The sequence below is a fragment of the Hoplias malabaricus genome, chromosome 3 (genome assembly GCF_029633855.1).
Source record: "Hoplias malabaricus isolate fHopMal1 chromosome 3, fHopMal1.hap1, whole genome shotgun sequence".
In the NCBI taxonomy this organism is placed as follows: Eukaryota; Metazoa; Chordata; class Actinopteri; order Characiformes; family Erythrinidae; genus Hoplias; species Hoplias malabaricus.
This window is the reverse complement of record NC_089802.1, coordinates 40395401-40414959: the sequence shown is the minus strand read 5'-3', so window position 1 is coordinate 40414959 and position 19559 is coordinate 40395401. Positions and strand designations below refer to the sequence as shown.

The 19559-nt window shown below is 40.6% G+C and overlaps 1 protein-coding gene across 1 annotated transcript in view; it reads left to right on the top strand.

Moving 5' to 3' along the window:
- Positions 1-18770: 18770 nt before the first annotated feature.
- The window catches only part of LOC136691343 (contactin-4), a 182433-nt gene continuing 181644 nt past the window's right edge, over positions 18771-19559 (top strand). Inside the window, exon 1 of the mRNA XM_066663872.1 lies at positions 18771-18875. The gene's annotated coding sequence lies outside the window, so the exon portion shown is untranslated. The remainder of the gene's footprint in view (positions 18876-19559) is intronic.

Here is a 19559-nt window from a genome sequence, read left to right as displayed (position 1 = left end):
TTAAAAGGTACAGAATATGTATCCTCAAGTGTGGTACAACCACAGTGTATTGATAGTAAAAGGAACCAAACGTCTCTTTACCTGCTCTATTTTTACTGTCCCAGAAACATACAGTCATTGTCCAAAGAAAAACATGCATCACCAAAATAGTAGTTGTATTGGAGAGGGAAACACATTCTTAGTGTTCAGTAGAAATCATGTTAAAAAAATATTTGATTCCAAGTAATTTTTGAGCATTTGTATTGGTCAATTCGTTATAAAATTTTCACACAATGTGAAGGACAGCTGCTGGGTTTAAATGACGTAAATAATAAATCGGCAAAAATTAAGATACCTGTTTCATGAAATGGTGATTAATTCACTGCCTGTTGATCGAGACCTTTTTTTGAAAATAGTATTTGGTCTACCTTACTTCACAGGTCTCCCAGTGTCCATAATGATGGTAGAATGGATGTTAGCACAAGTTCCTGGTTTGAATTTGCTGATAGAGGAGTCCTGGTGCGGGCATATTCACACTGTGCAAGGTGCAATCAAGTACAATCAGGGCTCTCATCATTCTCCTGTTGAAGGTGCTGTGTTTGTTTGGAGTGAGTGGAGTGTAAGAGTATTCAAAGCGGATTGTGGAGCGGTCAGAGCTGACCCCTGTTGTGTTTAATCAGAGGAACAATAAACACCGTTCATATGTTCTTTATATTCCTGTTCATGTGTAATGTTATTCCAAATAACAGTCTCTGGCCCCAACGAACATCTTGGAATGCCTGGCTATTTTTTACTGCAGACAGTACACATCAAACACACACACAACATGAGTGACACAGCACTGTTCACAGAGAACAGAAGATGAAACAGTGAGGTAACAGACCTGGGACAAAGCAATAACTTCATCCCTCGAGGTGAACCTTCAGGAGGCACAGAGTAAAGTGGGCTGCAGCCACATGACTCTCCTCACTCGGGTTCAGGGTTATATCTCTGAACCTTAGTCTGCAGTGTTATTAACTACACTATTACAGCTGTGCCAACCTTCAACTTCATTACTATCTGATGCTAAAAGTGTAAGTGCCCCTTATTTCCTGAGTTAGGTGGAATATACAGAGGTAGGGTACTCTGTCTAGGACCCTTCATCAAGACTCACTACCTCCACTCACACGTGGAGTAAATGGCACAGAGAGCTCATAAATTACCCAGTGCCATGTGTCCTGTCACTTATTAGAAATGGGTCAGCATCTGATTGAAGGGTCCAGATATAAAGTACATCTGTCTGATTTGTCTTTTGTTTGTTGCCCTACAGAGATGTCTCCGGGAAGGCGTGAAAATCCCATTTGTCATCTTTCTGGAGCGTGGAAAACAGGTGAGCTGGCGGTTGTGTTTAAGGAGTCCTCTCAACATCAAAAGACCATAAGCCCAGGCCAGTGCCTTTGATCATTAAGGAAGCAAGGAATGTAAACACTTGTCCAACTCCTGTTTGATTTGTTTTAATGAGTGCATTGTTCATTTATTCCCGCAATATCCACTTAAGGACAGGCCAACTTTAATTTAGTGCCTGGAGCCAAGAGGGACTAGTGATTTTCTTGTGTGGATTGAATGATAAGCTGTAATTATATGATTATCATTGGCCTGTCACAAGAGCCATTTTGTGGTTGATGTATTGTCCTAGAAATAATTGAGATAAATGATATTACAGTCATTGATTGTCATCTTATGCCACCCACATATTAGATAATAAGGTACTCCACCACTCAGCCCTATTATAAATATATGGTCCCTATATATATATATATATATATATATATATATATATATATATATATATATATGGTCCCTACTAGCAAAAGTATAATAATGAAACTACACTTCTTTAAAGAGCAGTAAAATGTATGTTTGTGTTGGAATTGTTAAAGCCCTTATTGCTGGACTGACAGCTGTCCACCAACTAAACTATATCCATCCTTTGGACAGTGTCCTGTGTCACTGATGAAGGACTAGAAGACGGCCGACACACACTGTGCAGCGACAGATGAGCTACCGTCTCTGACTTTACATCTACAAGGTGGACCAGCGAGGGAGGAGTGTCTCACAGAAGTGGACAGAGAGTAGACACAGGGTTTAAAAACTCCAGCAGCACTGCTGTGTCTGATCCACTCACACCAGTACAATACACACTAACACACCACCACCACGTCAGTGTCACTGCAGTGCTGAGAATGATCCACCACCACATCAAGTATCTGAAATTAGACATGGGTTGTATTTAAAAATGTAATATCAGTGGGACACAAGTGGCATCCAAATCACATCTGCGCAGATATACCGTCAAATCCAGGTTGAAACTAAAAGCGTGTAACCTTCAAGCCCTGTTTCTGGGGCGGAAAATGATCGCAGCACACTGCATTATTAAACTGTACGCTTTTCTCAGCACATAAATTCCCAGCCATAAGATGACAGGACCGGAGGAGGTGAGATTCCCTCACATGGATTTCACACTACTCAGGCGAGCTGGAGAAAATAGCAGGTGCTTTTGTTTAGAGGCTCAGACAGATGTTGGGTCGGAACTGTATGTGATGGGGTTGTAATGCAGCAGCTTCATGACAGCAAGTAAGATGAAAGCTGTGTCTAACACCATATAGCACCAGAGACACTCTCTACTTCAGGCCAATGGGAGACTGGAGTAGGCTTTCAGTCTTGCCTTGGGGGCAGTAATACTGACAGTGTCTTTGGGGTCTTTATGAAAGCTGAAAATTCATGTCAGGAGAATTATTTTAATGCAAACAGACAAAAAAGAGCATTTAAAGAGGTCAATGTTGAGTGGCATGGTATTCAGGATGTTAACACATATGTTTCTGTGACATCACAAAACAATGAGTTTAAAATGAATGATGTATTGGTTGCATTGTGTTGTCTGTTGACTGTGTTAACTGTTCTCAGTTTAGACACACTTCTCTACACAGACTGTGTTGTCAGATTCGCCTGTGTTGTCTGTATTGTCTATATTATGTGTGCAAACACTGTTGATTGATTGTGTTGACTGTATTTCAGGGCCAGCTTTAGCCTGCTGTATTAGGGTGTGCTGGTAGAAATAATAAATGGCCAATTTATGTGTTATGTATATTTAATATGAACATGTAACATAAACCTATCAGCCCTAACATTATGACAACCTACTTTCTACAGTCATTGTCCATTTTCTCAGCTCCACTGAGAGGGCTATTTGCAACTGTATCATGTTTGTTATATATGTTTGTTATCTGTGTTGTGTGTATTGAGTTTGTATCTGTGTTGAGTGTGTTGTCTGTATCGTGTTTGTTATCTGTGTTGACTGTGTTGTGTGTATCGTGTTCGTTATCTGTGTTGACTGTGTTGTCTGTATCAAGTTCGTTATCTGTGTTGACTGTGTTGTCTGTGTCGTGTTCGTTATCTGTGTTGAGTGTGTTGTTTGTATCGTGTTTGTTATCTGTGTTGTGTGTATCGTGTTCGTTATCTGTGTTGGCTGTGTTGTCTGTATCGTGTTTGTTATCTGTGTTGACTGTGCTGTCTGTATTGTGTTTATCTGTGTTGACTGTGTTGTGTGTATCGTGTTCATTATCTGTGTTGACTGTGTTGTCTGTATTGTGTTTGTTATTTGTGTTGACTGTGTTGTGTGCATCGTTTTTGTTATCTGTGTTGACTGTGTTGTCTGTATCGTGTTTGTTATCTGTGTTGACTGTGTTGTGTGTATTGTGTTTGTTATCTGTATTGACTGTGTTGTGTGTATCGTTTTTGTTATCTGTGTTGACTGTGTTGTCTGTATTGTGTTTGTTATCTGTGTAGACTGTGTTGTGTGTATCGTTTTTGTTATCTGTGTTGACTGTGTTGTCTGTATTGTGTTTGTTATCTGTGTAGACTGCGTTGTATGTATCGTTTTTGTTATCTGTGTTGACTGTGTTGTCTGTATCGTGTTTGTTATCTGTGTTGACTGTGTTGTGTGTATCGTGTTTGTTATCTGTATTGACTGTGTTGTGTGTATCGTTTTTGTTATCTGTGTTGACTGTGTTGTCTGTATTGTGTTTGTTATCTGTGTAGACTGCGTTGTGTGTATCGTTTTTGTTATCTGTGTTGACTGTGTTGTCTGTATCGTGTTTGTTATCTGTGTTGACTGTGTTGTGTGTATCGTTTTTGTTATCTGTGTTGACTGTGTTGTCTGTATCGTGTTTGTTATCTGTGTTGACTGTGTTGTGTGTATCGTTTTTGTTATCTGTGTTGACTGTGTTGTCTGTATCGTGTTCGTTATCTGTGTTGACTGTGTTGTGTGTATCGTTTTGTTATCTGTGTTGACTGTGTTGTCTGTATCGTGTTTGTTATCTGTGTTGACTGTGTTGTCTGTATCGTGTTTGTTATCTGTGTTGACTGTGTTGTGTGTATCGTGTTTGTTATCTGTGTTGACTGTGTTTCTGTATCGTGTTTGTTATCTGTATTGACTGTGTTGTCTTTATAGTGTTTGTTATCTGTGTTGACTGTGTTGTCTTTATTGTGTTTATATCTGTGTTGACTGTGTTGTGTGTATCGTGTTTGTTATCTGTATTGACTGTGTTGTCTTTATAGTGTTTGTTATCTGTGTTGACTGTGTTGTGTGTATCGTGTTTTTTATCTGTGTTGACTGTGTTGTCTGTATTTTGTTTGTTATCTGTGTAGACTGTGTTGTGTGTATTGTGTTTGTTATCTGTGTTGACTGTGTTGTCTGTATTTTGTTTGTTATCTGTGTAGACTGTGTTGTGTGTATTGTGTTTGTTATCTGTGTTGACTGTGTTGTCTGTATTTTGTTTGTTATCTGTGTAGACTGTGTTGTCTGTATTGTGTTTGTTATTTGTGTTGACTGTGTTGTGTGCATCGTTTTTGTTATCTGTGTTGACTGTGTTGTCTGTATCGTGTTTGTTATCTGTGTTGACTGTGTTGTGTGTATTGTGTTTGTTATCTGTATTGACTGTGTTGTGTGTATCGTTTTTGTTATCTGTGTTGACTGTGTTGTCTGTATTGTGTTTGTTATCTGTGTAGACTGTGTTGTGTGTATCGTTTTTGTTATCTGTGTTGACTGTGTTGTCTGTATTGTGTTTGTTATCTGTGTAGACTGCGTTGTATGTATCGTTTTTGTTATCTGTGTTGACTGTGTTGTCTGTATCGTGTTTGTTATCTGTGTTGACTGTGTTGTGTGTATCGTGTTTGTTATCTGTATTGACTGTGTTGTGTGTATCGTTTTTGTTATCTGTGTTGACTGTGTTGTCTGTATTGTGTTTGTTATCTGTGTAGACTGCGTTGTGTGTATCGTTTTTGTTATCTGTGTTGACTGTGTTGTCTGTATCGTGTTTGTTATCTGTGTTGACTGTGTTGTGTGTATCGTTTTTGTTATCTGTGTTGACTGTGTTGTCTGTATCGTGTTTGTTATCTGTGTTGACTGTGTTGTGTGTATCGTTTTTGTTATCTGTGTTGACTGTGTTGTCTGTATCGTGTTCGTTATCTGTGTTGACTGTGTTGTGTGTATCGTTTTGTTATCTGTGTTGACTGTGTTGTCTGTATCGTGTTTGTTATCTGTGTTGACTGTGTTGTCTGTATCGTGTTTGTTATCTGTGTTGACTGTGTTGTGTGTATCGTGTTTGTTATCTGTGTTGACTGTGTTTCTGTATCGTGTTTGTTATCTGTATTGACTGTGTTGTCTTTATAGTGTTTGTTATCTGTGTTGACTGTGTTGTCTTTATTGTGTTTATATCTGTGTTGACTGTGTTGTGTGTATCGTGTTTGTTATCTGTATTGACTGTGTTGTCTTTATAGTGTTTGTTATCTGTGTTGACTGTGTTGTGTGTATCGTGTTTTTTATCTGTGTTGACTGTGTTGTCTGTATTTTGTTTGTTATCTGTGTAGACTGTGTTGTGTGTATTGTGTTTGTTATCTGTGTTGACTGTGTTGTCTGTATTTTGTTTGTTATCTGTGTAGACTGTGTTGTGTGTATTGTGTTTGTTATCTGTGTTGACTGTGTTGTGTGTATTATGTTTGTTATCTGTGTTGACTGTGTTGTCTGTATTTTGTTTGTTATCTGTGTAGACTGTGTTGTGTGTATTGTGTTTGTTATCTGTGTTGACTGTGTTGTTTGTATCGTGTTTCTTTTCTGTGTTGACTGTGTTGTCTGTATCGTGATTGTTGTCTCTGCTGACTGAGTTGTCTGTATCTATCTTGACTGTGTTGACTGTGTGTAGGTGTCACCCTGAGAATGACTGGCACCATCTCCAGGCTGTATTCCTGCCTTGTGCCAGTGATGCTGGGTAGGCTCTGGACCCACTGCGACCCTGAACTGGATAAGCGGTTATAGACTGTGTTGTCTGTATCGTGTTTATTTTCTGTGTTGTGTGTATCGTGTTTGTTATCTGTGCTGACTGTGTTGTGTGTATCGTGTTTCTTATCTGTGTTGACTGTGTTGTCTGTATCGTGTTTGTTGTCTGTGTTGTGTGTATCGTGTTTGTTATCTGTGCTGACTGTGTTGTGTTCATCGTGTTTCTTATCTGTGTTGACTGTGTTGTGTGTATCGTGTTTGTTATCTGTGCTGACTGTGTTGTGTGTATCGTTTTTCTTATCTGTGTTGTCTGTATTTTGTTTGTTATCTGTGTTGACTGTGTTGTCTGTATCGTGTTTGTTATCTGTGTTGACTGTGTTGTCTGTATCGTTTTTCTTATCTGTGTTGACTGTGTTGTCTGTATTTTGTTTGTTATCTGTGTTGACTGTGTTGTCTGTATCGTGTTTATTATCTGTGTTGTGTGTATCGTGTTTGTTATCTGTGCTGACTGTGTTGTGTGTATCGTGTTTCTTATCTGTGTTGACTGTGTTGTCTGTATCGTGTTTGTTGTCTGTGTTGTGTGTATCGTGTTTGTTATCTGTGCTGACTGTGTTGTGTTCATCGTGTTTCTTATCTGTGTTGACTGTGTTGTGTGTATCGTGTTTGTTATCTGTGCTGACTGTGTTGTGTGTATCGTTTTTCTTATCTGTGTTGACTGTGTTGTCTGTATTTTGTTTGTTATCTGTGTTGACTGTGTTGTCTGTATCGTGTTTGTTATCTGTGTTGACTGTGTTGTCTGTATCGTTTTTGTTATCAGTGTTGTGTGTATCATGTTTGTTATCTGTTTTGAATGTGTTGTCTGTATCGCGTTTGTTATCTGTGTTGTGTGTGATTGTGTTATCTGTATTGTGTTTGTTGTCTGTGTTGACTGTGTTGTCTGTATTGTGTTTGTTGTCTGTGTTGTCTGTATTGTGTTTGTTGTCTGTGTTGTCTGTGTTGTCTTTATTGTGTTTGTTATCTGTGTTGTCTGTATCGTGTTTGTTGTCTGTGTTGACTGTGTTGTGTGTATTGTGTTTGTTGTTTGTAGCGTGTTTGTTATCTGTGTTGACTGTGTTGTCTGTATCGTGATTGTTGTCTGTGCTGACTGAGTTGTCTGTATTTATCTTGACTGTGTTGACTGTGTGTAAGTGTCACCCTGTGAATGACTGGCACCATCTCCAGGCTGTATTCCTGCTGGATAAGCGGTTATAGACAATGAATGAATGAATGAATGAATGAATGAATGTGTTGACTGTTACCTGCATTGACTATGCTGTATATTATTTCACATCAGCCAATAAGTTATCCCAGGAAAGGAAACTAATTAGCCAAATTAAACTCTTTCCAGTGGCATAAAATGACCAAAAATAATGACCTGTGCTGACTGTGCTGACTCTGTGCTGTAGTGTTATGTGGCTCAGTGAGATCAGAGGAGAAAGGAAGGTCATTCTCTGTGGTAGTGCTGCCAGTAATTGGCCTATAGGGGAACACGCAACAATAATGACCATTGTCAGCCCTTTCTGAATCTGCCAGCGTGACACTGCGGCTAGAGGCAGATGAAAATTATACAGCTGGATATGTGTGTGTGTGTGTGTGTGTGTGTATTTGCACATGAATGAAAACATAGTTCCCTACATTCTGGACACACTGATTGCGAGAGAAAGCATGGTAGTTTCCTGAATTAAAAGATATAGGTATTTGCTTAGGGCCACACAGGGGTGCGTGAGGATATATGTCTCTTAAAGGAGCAATCTGTAATATATTTAATGTCCTCACTCATAAACTATCCAGGGTGTGTAATCAGAGACTAAGGAAACAGGTTAGGTTGAAGTAAGATGCTGGCCAATAACATCAATAAAACTCTTAAAATGAATCATTTAAGCCTCGTCTAGTGACAAAATTTAATGTGAAAAAGGAGAGTAAAAGTTTGTAAATGAAGGAAAATGGCTGTGGCTCTTTAACTTATTGCTATTTGCGTAGTGTAGGTATTTTAGTGAAAAATGTTCACTTGGTTTGTATGTTTTAAATGAAGAAAGTCCTGAAAACATGTTAGTGTTATCTTCAGCCTCAAAGAGCTCTCTTCAGCCACCTATTTAAGGTGGAATAGTCATCTATTTAAGGTTTCCTTTTCTCTTGGTATCTTTTCTCTACGCATTCTATCTTCCCTCTTTTATCTATGGTTTCTCTATTTTCTCTTTACTCCTTGCCCTCTGTCTCTCCCGTTCTTTTCACACCATCTCCTCTGCTCTTCTTCTTCTCTCCTCTTCAGTATTCTCTCTCCTTCTTGATTTGCTCTTTCTCTTATATCTGCGCTTTCTCTTGTTCATCTTCTCTCCTTGATCTATCACTCCTTCCAACCCTTTCTTTTCTTGTCATTTCTCTCTCCTCTTCTGTCTTTTCTTTGTCTTTTACCTCTTCTCCCTTGCTTTCACTCTATTTTTCTATCAGTGCTTTAATTACTTCCTTTTTTCTGTTTGCCCTCCACACTTTCCTCTTGTTTTCTCCCTTTTCTCTTCCCACTCTCTTGCTTCTCTTCTTTCTTTTCTGTCTCTCTTCTTTTCTTTTTTGCACCCTCTTTCTCCTCAGCTTACCTTTCTATCTCTCGCCCCTGTTCTGTTTTTGCTCTCTCGTATTTTTGATTTTGTTCTTTCTTTGGTTATTTTTATTTTTTGCTGCTGGTCTCCTGTTGTTTTGGAGGAGGTAGACCTCCTCAGGGATGAGAGCCATGACCTCCAAGGTGAGCTTAACTGTTTAAAATGAGTAAATATAATCAGTGTTACACTGGGTCATTATCATAGTTCCTGGTGGAGCGATACTGTACTGAGCACTGAGTATTGTCTGAAACCTTCCTGTGATGAACTGTTACAGAATGACAGTAATTTCAGTTTTTGTGAAACGAAACCTGGAATGACGTAGTGAGTACTCAAGAACCCGCCCATGCTCCTAACAACAGGTGGAGCCTTGTGTGTGTGATCTGTGTAATTGTCTGTACTTACTCAGAGGCTGGTCCTGCTGTGGCCGCTGTGGGCTGTGGTTGTTCACTGGATTAAAGAGAAATTAATGAATAACAGTGATTAATGAACACAGATTAATGTTGATCTTCATGTTTACATGGTTTACAACGTTATTAAAATGCTGTGGTCTGTTTCTCACCCAGAATTCAGCAGGAAATATAAACATATTCACAACACATCACATATATGAGGTGCCTTGCCATTCGCTATCATTTATTTCCATTACTTTTATTAATAAATTTAGGTGGAAAAACCAACTTACTTACTTATAATGCAACAATGGATATAAGGTGACAGTCACTTTAATGTGGCAGAGCATTCAGTTTATCAGTGGATTTAAGGTTGCAGTAGATGCTCAGCAGGAATGTCATCCTTTCACCTTAAATGGTGCAGGCCCAGACCATAACTGCTGCACTTTTTAAGGTGGAGCAGGTAAATTAAAACATTCATTCATTCATTCATTATCTGTAACCACTTATCCAATTCAGGGTCACAGTGGGTCCAGAGCCTACCTGGAATCATAGGGCACAAGGCGGGAATACACCCTGGAGGGGGCGCCAATCCTTCACAGGGCAACACAGACACACACACACACACACACACACACACACACACACACACACACACACACACATTCACTCACACACTCACACCTACGAGTCGCCTATCCACCTACCAGCGTGTGTTTTTGGACTGTGGAAGGAAACCGGAGCACCCGGAGGAAACCCACGCGGACACAGGGAGAACACACCACACTCCTCACAGACAGTTACCCAGAGCGGGAATCGAACCCACAACCTCCAGGTCCCTGGAGCTGTGTGACTGTGACACTACCTGCTGCACCAAAACATGAAGCTGGGAAATAATTACTTGATGGGATAATAATAATAATACGTGATAATGATAATGATAATGATAATAATAATGATAATTAAGTGATGGGAAGGTCTCCCAATTTTTCAAACAAAACAAGCAAAACAACAAGAAAATGGATTGTAGAATAAATTAATTACAATTAAATAAAGGAATTTCATTAAAAGCAAACAAAAACAAACACCCCTTTTGCTGCTTTCCTAACTTTAAGGGTGAATTCCATTTTTTATTTTTATTCCTATTCCATGCTTTTGAGTGTCAATCTTTGAATGGCATTACACAGTATATTGGTTAAAATCTACCCCTACGTAATTGAATGAGCTTCCAAGACATGCTCTCCAAGGTGGAGGTTTTTGAAAACACCATTGTCACTGTTTGCATGTGTACAAGAAAAACTGAGACTTTTGGAAACACTGACATCAGATTCCCACATATGTATAAGTGATGTGTATTAGAAATATATAATGCACTGTTAAGATCTAGATTCAGTCATTTCATGACTTGTATAGTGCACTAAAGAGGGAGTATGAAGTGATTTGTGATTAAACCTGTGATTTTTCTCTCATGCTTTGTGGTGTTTTGATGTCTTTCTTAAGGAGGTACTATGCTGGACTGACATGATAATGCAGCCTTATTTATATTCGTTTGGATATTTTCAAAAATGAACAGAGGAAAATCCCAGTTTTTAAAAATGTCTGGATCCATTTGGATGGAACCTCACTGTGTGGTTTCTGACACATAGCTAGTTGTCTAACATCAGTATTGGTCTCTCTCTCTCTCTCTCTCTCTTTCATTCTCTTGCTGTCTCTCTCTCTTACATGCTAACATCATGCCTGTCTAGCATCAGATTAAGTCCTGTTAAAATGCAGATAACCTTTTTAGATTATGTCTACTGTCAGTTTGAGGTTCTTCGTAGTCTCCTTTGGCACTTAATCATCATGTTACAAGCCTTCTCTCAAGTCATTTTTGACTACATTTTAGACCCCCCCACACTACAGGATAACTGGGCCAACTTTGAGGCAGATTTACTCCTCCAGACAACCGCAAGAGGTCTCTCAGTTTCTGGGTGATCATTCCAGAAGATCCTGTAGTGTGTGGAGTCCATAATCCAATCTTTACTCCTCCGATGTTCCCCCAATGCAGTCGGGTCTGCCTCGATTGTGAATTGTAAATATGAAGCATGTTCAATGTTCAGTTTATGACTCACTGTCCTGTAGTGTAGGTTGGACATTTTATTCAGGTGTAAATGCAAAGTCAACATCTGGCCTGAAAGATAGTAATCCGAAGTGAGCTGAGGTAAAGGCAACTTCAACAGAAAGCATTCACCACTAGCGCAGCAATGGTTTCTCTGTCATCCGCCATATGCTTTACATTTTAGTTTGTGAGAAACTCAGGTCTAATCTTGTGGCAGTTGGAAGGAAACGCCTGTGAGGTTTTGAGGATCAGAGCTGTTGATTGTTAGTTCACTAACAGTGATCAAACAGATCTGTGAAAAATGTCGTTATGTGTGAGGCGTCTCACATTTTCAACAACAGTTAAGATTTTTTAACATCTTTAGCGTGGGCCTAGCATGAAAGACTGTGTCCAAGATTTGTGCAATGAGAGCTAAATATAACTGGCATTCCTGGAATGTGAACTAAATATATTTGTGGATGTTTACAGGAATCTTGGGCAACTCGAAAAAATCTGCCTTAAAACGTCTTCTAAACCTAACCCTAAGCTGACCCCTTACCATCAGCCTGCCCATAACACTAACTCTAACCATAGCCATAACCCTAAACCTAAGCTCCGTTGTAACATTCTCCCACAACAGATTTTCTCAGGTGCCTAAAATTTTGCACAGTGCTGTGTGTACTAATTTTGGAGACCTGGTTTAGCATTTTAGATGAACACTTTCACTTATCTTCTAAATGTAAATGAGACTATAGAGCAAGTCCAGAACAAAGTAAAATAATGAAAGCTTAGAAATGAGAACAATAAACCAAACAAAGTCCCTAAAACCTGTCAGAACCTCTGCCCTCATCTCCACATAAGAGGTGGACTGAATTCAAGGTCATTGTGAAGCAGACCGGGTAGAAGCAAATGATCAAAGCAGAGTTCGGTTAAGGTAGAAGTGTAACATCAAAAAGTTAAGCGAAACCACTGGCCTGACTTGCTTAAAAGTCACTTTCATATTCAACCTTTGGTGATCCTCTAATGTTACAGAGCTCTTTAATTCTCTGATGACTCTCAGCAGTATCAGGAAGTTCATTGTGTAACATTGGGTGTCTCTCCGGATTTCAGTGGTAATTACATGAAATGAATACCTTAATTAAGCAAACGTGTCTGATAGCGGCATATTTGTCCTGGGTGTAGTTTATATTCCTGGATCATAGTATCTCTCTCTCTCCTTAACCACTCTCTCTCTCTCTCTCTCTCTCTCTCTCTCTCTCTCTCTCAGATAATGAAATCGAGCTTTGTGGTACCCTTGCCACATCCTTTCTATTTCTGTTGGTGGTATGCATCCAGGAGACATGAATATTGATGTATGAACAGTGTGGGCTCCAGCGATATCTTCAAGTAGGCAACGTTTTTGCATATTCATCCCCTTCCATTTAGAATCCAGGTTACTGTATGGTAATGAAACCGAAGGGATTCAGAGAAGGGTCCAGTGTGGAGTCTAATCTCACTCCACCCCCATCCTTATCTCCCTTCCCTTGGTTTCTGTCCATTTCCTTTCTCATGATGTCATTGCGATCAACCGCTGGCTAAATCTTTAAAAGCACAGGCAGATATTACCACTCTCTGGACAGAATCACTTAAGCCACACAGCGCTTATAACAGAACAGTATCATTCCAACTCACGGGAATAAAAAAGCTTCCATCAAAAAAAAAATAGACCTGTAAATGAATGCAGAAAATGTAGCACACCGAAATAAACACGACATGTTTTGTAATAAAGTATAATGTCTCACAGAATGCTAGAAAGAGGCAAACTCTGTGGTGCCACTTTAATCTTTAGTAGTCACTGTAGGTCCACCTTAATAGCACTGTAGCGCTTTTTCTAGTTCCACATTAATATGTCTGTAGTTCCACATTAATATCTCAGTAGTTCCACCTTAATATCTCTTCATTTTCTCATCTCTACTTCCTCATTACTATATCTCTGTTGGTTTACCTGAATGTGTCAGTAGTTTCTCCTCAATATCTCTGTGGTTCCACTTTAATGTCTCTAATTCCATCTTTATATCTCTGCAGTTCCATCTTAATACCGCTGTAGTTTCTCCTGCACAGAACTGGGGGCGGATGGAGAGACAGAGGAGACTTTAGCTTGTGTTATGTCCTGCCCAGATATTTCTCCTGATAAAAAGAGCCAGTAACATCAGTAATGTCTCACACTAGACTTGGATTAGTTGAAATGATAACTCCATGTTTCTTCACGATCCTCAGCACAAACATCTAAAACTACGAGCTGCTCAGTTCTCATTTCTGGACGCCTCGTGTATCGTGTTTGTCTTCTGCAATTTCACCTCCTGGAACTTAGGAGAGCCATGGTTAAGTCTCCTGAGCCCACAACGAGCAACTTCTGAGCAATAAGCTTTTTCCACAGGGACAGTGCAGACAGGGTTGTGCTTTAAATCAGCCAGACGCGAAAGCCGCCCATGGGTCTTTGGGAAGCGAGACAGGGAAGGGGCAGCGAGATTAGGCTCCACACACCGGCCATCTGCTCAGCTCAGAACATCGCCCACGAGCTGAACTCATCAGCAGAGGCCACAACAGCCGAGCACAATAACGCACATCAGAGACACAGTGTTTTCCCTGTTATGAAGGCTCTCACAGAGCTGGGGTCACTGGGCCAGTGGGGGAAGGCTACCTCTAGCTGTGAGCGTTTGTTTTGCTCTGGTTTGAGAAAGAGCTTTTTGACAAGAGGTGACCCAGCTCTCCGACCGCGCTGTCCGGCAGGAGAGGGGTCAGCCGCTTACGTCACTGGTTAACAGAGGAGATATATGGAGATGAGAGAGAGCTGGACTGTGGAAGAGTCTCCTTTGCCGAGGGGCACTCTTGCATCCTCTTCCTCATCAAACATGCCCAACTATAGCATCCACAGACGATGTTTTGGAAATCCAGGTCCCAGTGTGGAGTGTGGCTGCTGTGACTGCCTCTAATCTTCTGGGAAGGCTTTACATTAGAGTGAGTGTGAGTGACTGGGTGAATGTGCGAACCTGTCCACAGGTGTGGGTGAGTGACTGAGTGAGTGTGTGATGCCTTGTGAAGAACCGGTGTTCTAAGTGTGTTCCTGTCAGCAAATGAAGAGATTCTAATTCAAATATTATTTAAAATAAAAAAAACAATATATGTAATCAAAACTACTCTGAAATATTACAATAAAGTAGCACACTACCGTTTTAACTTTGATTATTAATCATGATTTGGTGATGATCATAAAAATCATTGTTTTGATTGTCATGATTATTCACAGAATGTGTTTGTGATCAATGTGATGAAATGTTTTAATTGATGGCCACTACTAGTATTTTCAGCTGCAAAACTCCCCATTGGGTTCCCAACAAAGCTGAAAGAAACATCGACCTGAGAGCTGTTCATCTGGAGTTTTATGGACTGGGTTTGCACGGCCGAGCAGTTGCATATGCCTAAGATCATCACGTACAATGCCAAGTGTCTGCTGGAGGGATGTAAATCACACTGGAGAGCCATGGGGCACAAGGCAGGAACACCCTGTACAGTTTCAGTCCATCACGCACTCACACGCGTGGACTGTTTCACACACTCAACCACATACACAGACACTCACACACCCATGGATAGTTTCACACACTCACCCAGTCACTCACACACTCACACCTGTGGACAGTTTCACACACTCACCCAGTCACACACACACACACACACACACACACACCTGTGGACAGTTTCACACACTCACCCAGTCACACTCACACCTGTGGACAGTTCCACACACTCACCCAGTCACTCACACACTCACACCTGTGAACAGTTTCACACTCTCCCTCAGTTACTCACACACTCACACCTGTGGACAGTTTCACACACTCACCCAGTCACTCACACACTCACACCTGTGGACAGTTTCACACACTCACCCAGTCGCTCACACACTCACACCTGTGGACAGTTTCACACACTCACCCAGTCTCTCACACACTCACACCTGTGGACAGTTTCACACACTCACCCAGTCTCTCACACACTCACACCTGTGTACAGTTTCACACACTCACCCAGTCACTCACACACTCACACCTGTGGACAGTTTCACACACTCACCCAGTCACTCACACACTCACACCTGTGGACAGTTTCACACAGCCACCTACGTACGTGTTGTTGAACTGTGAGTAGCACCTGGAGGATACGTGACCTTCTCACCTCATAAACCTGTTCTCGCTGTTTGACACCTGACCTCAGTAATGCTCTTAAGGCTGAATGCCACAAAGTCCTCACAGCAAAGTTCTAAAATGATTGGAATGGCCTCTTCAGAAGAGTTGAGGCAAACAACCACTTCAAATGAATACTGATTGGACTGAGACGTCCAGCTAAAATTCCTTCCAAAGAAAAACATGTATCTCTATTTTTTGTGGATTTTTAGTTTGCTACACCAGTTGAACAAAGAAGCTGTCCTTCACACTGTGTGACAATTTCATGATGAATGGACCAATAGAAATGCTCCAAAATTACTTGGAATAAAATCTTTTTACACTGACTTCCATTGAAAGTTAAGAAGGTTTTGTTCTTCTGTAAAGTTACTATTTTGGAGATAAATGTTTTTCTCTTTGGACAGTGATGATATATTTGGATCTGCTCAACGATTATCCCTTTAATGTCCACCGACATGGCTGTGCTGACTTTGCCTGGGCTGTGTATTATTTCCAGGATATACACTAAACCTCGGGCTTTTGCTAATGGAATCAGCACAACACACGTCTTCATTTTCTCCTCATAGGAGGAATAAATGTTTAATCTTGATTTACAATTCAATCAGGCTGGCCCATATTTATCAAGCCTCGGAGAAAGAGTGATGATCTATGATCAATTTTTTTGCCTTTATGCCGTGATGATTTAAGTAATGTGGTCAGGGGGGAGCTGTTCTGAGAAGCTTGATGAATTTGGGTCATTGTCATTTTGACTGTGATGTAAAGTCTTTCTCCTCTCGAGGCCATTATGAGGTTTTCTCAGTGGGGGTTGCATATTTTAATCACTGTTTTGTTCACTTTTGTAACACTCCATCTAGACATTGACTTGAAGGGCGTACACTATTTGTCCAAATGTTTGTAAACAATTACGCAATCATTTCTTCTTAAATGAAGGTCATTAACATGGCGTTTGTTATATGAATAGCTTCTACTTCTCTGGTGAGACTTAACACTAGCCATAGGATCTTTGCAGTGAATATCAAATGGCATTCAGCCACAAGGGTATCTCAGGAACTGATGCAGAGTCACAAACACCACTCCAACTCATCCCAAAGGTACTGGGTAGAGTTCTATTACTTCAGGGAACACAGTTCCACTGCTCCACCACTCAACACTGGAGGGTTATACAAGTGGGTGCTGTTTTGAACCTCTGGAAGGTCACTGACAAGAAAGGTTGTTTGGATACATTTAGAAATGCAGTTTAAAGTTATGATGTGTAGGTTGGTGCAGTGTAGTAAGTAACACAGCTGACTTTAGCACTACAGACCAGGGTTTAGTTCCTAGCCTGGTATTAACCTGCATCCGGAGTGGTCCAGTCATAAGTGGCCAGCACAACGTACAGGTGTGAATGGGGTACAATACATCTCGAGGACACTTTGAAATCCGATCACTCAAACCACATTCAGAGTTGTACAGCGACGCACATGACCACATTATTCTTGTTGTGTGTTTTGAATAGTAGATCACTCATAGTTTCTGGGGTTGTGTTTATTATTTTTCGGAGACACAAACTCGCAGAGTTATTTAAGTGGTTTGCCAAACTTCTGTTCTATCCCACCCACGGCAGTACCCACTCCACGATGCTCCTCCTCTAGTGAAAATGATGTGAGGAATCTGATCACAAGCATTCACAGAAGAGGCATTTAAATGGCAGGTGATAATGGGTCCAATAAGAATCTTTGAGCAAGACTTGTAGCACCACTGTTGTCCACCTCTGTAATGTGATTAGAATTATAAGCTGCTCTGCATATGAGCGTATAATGAATGCAGTACATGGATTCAGGATTTATTTATTATAGATATTACCTGCTGCCAAAATGTACCTGAATACACCAAGTGAATAACTGCATGAGTTTATCATATTCATATACAGGGATCTTAAACTCATCTCATTACAATGTACCTTTGCCATTTTAGCTCCTAGTGTATATCACCTACTTGTCAATGTAGTTGTTAGTAAACTGATATAACAGGACTAGAACATTAGTGTTCTCATCCAAGCAAGTTTATTCTTAACTGAAGTTATGCTAAAAAAGACTTTCTTACAAGTAGCTGATGGCTGACGTTATGTGGCTGTAGATTTGTACAATTACATTCTATAATTATAGTGCAGTTAACAACTGATGGAACAATTTAAATATGTTTCCTCCTACATACAGTTACACTACAGAGACATTTAGAGACACTCGAAGTTCCTGACTCTGCTCATTTCTGCCCTGAACTCAGTACATCGTGAATAGATCTTTTTGTCACATAAATCTAAATGAACAGAAATGGGGCACATTTAGGATGCTACCAGCTGCTATTAGTTAGCTGTAGTTAAATAGTACACTGTGTTGGACTAATGTCTGAGAAAACACACACATCCATCATTTTATTTTACTTTTAAACAAAAAGTCTAAATGTATGAACCAGTTGAGCTTACATATTTTGTTTGCATCTTTGGCACAGTGTTATTTTAGATATAAACTATTATCAGTTCCTCACTACTTCCCCTTATTTCACACAACATTTCTTTATGATTTGTAATCAGTGTGTCTTGCAATATATATAATAAACTCTGACAACACATATTGCATATTACAGTTCACACAACTCTGCCTTTAATTCTTCTTTGAGTGCATAACAGATACTTTGTGTGGATTTAGAGGGACAGCGCCCCCAGTGGACGAAAGCTTAATTAGTGTTCAAATCTGAAATGTTCTAGTGCTAACATCATGAATTTCTGCACAGCTTGTTGCCACCATAAATGACCAAATGTTCTGAGGTCTTCTAGGTTTTTCTAGGGATTTCTGGGGGACTTGTGATTTGTACATCAGCTTAGTCTTGTACTTTGTGGGACTGGTCTCGCTCACTTGTCCTCTTTGGACTTTCAGCTCTCTGTGAATTTGGTCCATGGACCTCTGAGCTTCATATTTGAGTCTCCCTGCGCTCTGACTCATTCCAGATGGCTGTAGATGCATCTATCCATACTTTCCCCCAATCTGAGCCGTGTACAGTGGGCGGGGGGAGGAGTTTGTGAGGTTAAAGCCCTTCGCTGCTCTCCGTGTCCGCGCTTTTCACGAGACAACCGGGCGCGGATCGGTCACACATCTCACGCCTTCTACCAGCAGCACAGCGCCGCCTGCGGCTACAGCATCTCTCTCTCTCTCTCTCTCCCATCTCTCTGTCTTCTCGCCTTCTCATCACAAGTGCAGCGTCCGACCTTCCCTCAGAGACTCAGAGGTAAGAGCGCGTGGCTTCTTTTCTCTTTAATGTGGATGCGCGTGCACTGCGATGTAATTGGCCAAGTTTAAAGCGCCAGATGGAGTGTGTGTTTTCTCTCCAGTTCTCGAGAGATTCGCAAGAATGTAACTACTGCTCGGTTTAAGGTGGAACGGATAATTGGAGTAAGTGGACAACTTCAGCCTCGCGACTTTGACTGACTAAGACGTTCGAATGCGTCATTTTAAGGTGGAACGAGGGATTCGAATAAGGAGCAGGGTTAGACCTGCCTCTTTTTTTCTGTACAGTGTCAAAGACACGAGGTGTGTTGGACAGACCTCTGCGAGATACGAGGTCTCTCTCTCTCTCTCTCTCTCTCTCTCTCTCTCTCTCTCTCTCTCTCTCTCTGAAATGTTTCTCCAGATGCTTGTTTTTGACTTTTGTGTCTTTGGAAATCATTTTCTGAATTATTTGAACGCGTTAAACTCAGCTCACAGAAGGGTCTGGACAGTAAAGGTGGTCTCAGAGGGACTGTGGGGAGTCTACTGTAACAGACACCTGTATAAACGTGGACGTGTGCGCGTGTGACTACTATGACTCGTGGAGAGTAGGTGAACCCTTAGCTGCAGTAGAGACTCGTTTAAACTGCATTCCATTCAGGTTTCTCTTTAATATCTCACTATAGAGTAATGTGCAGAATCAGAG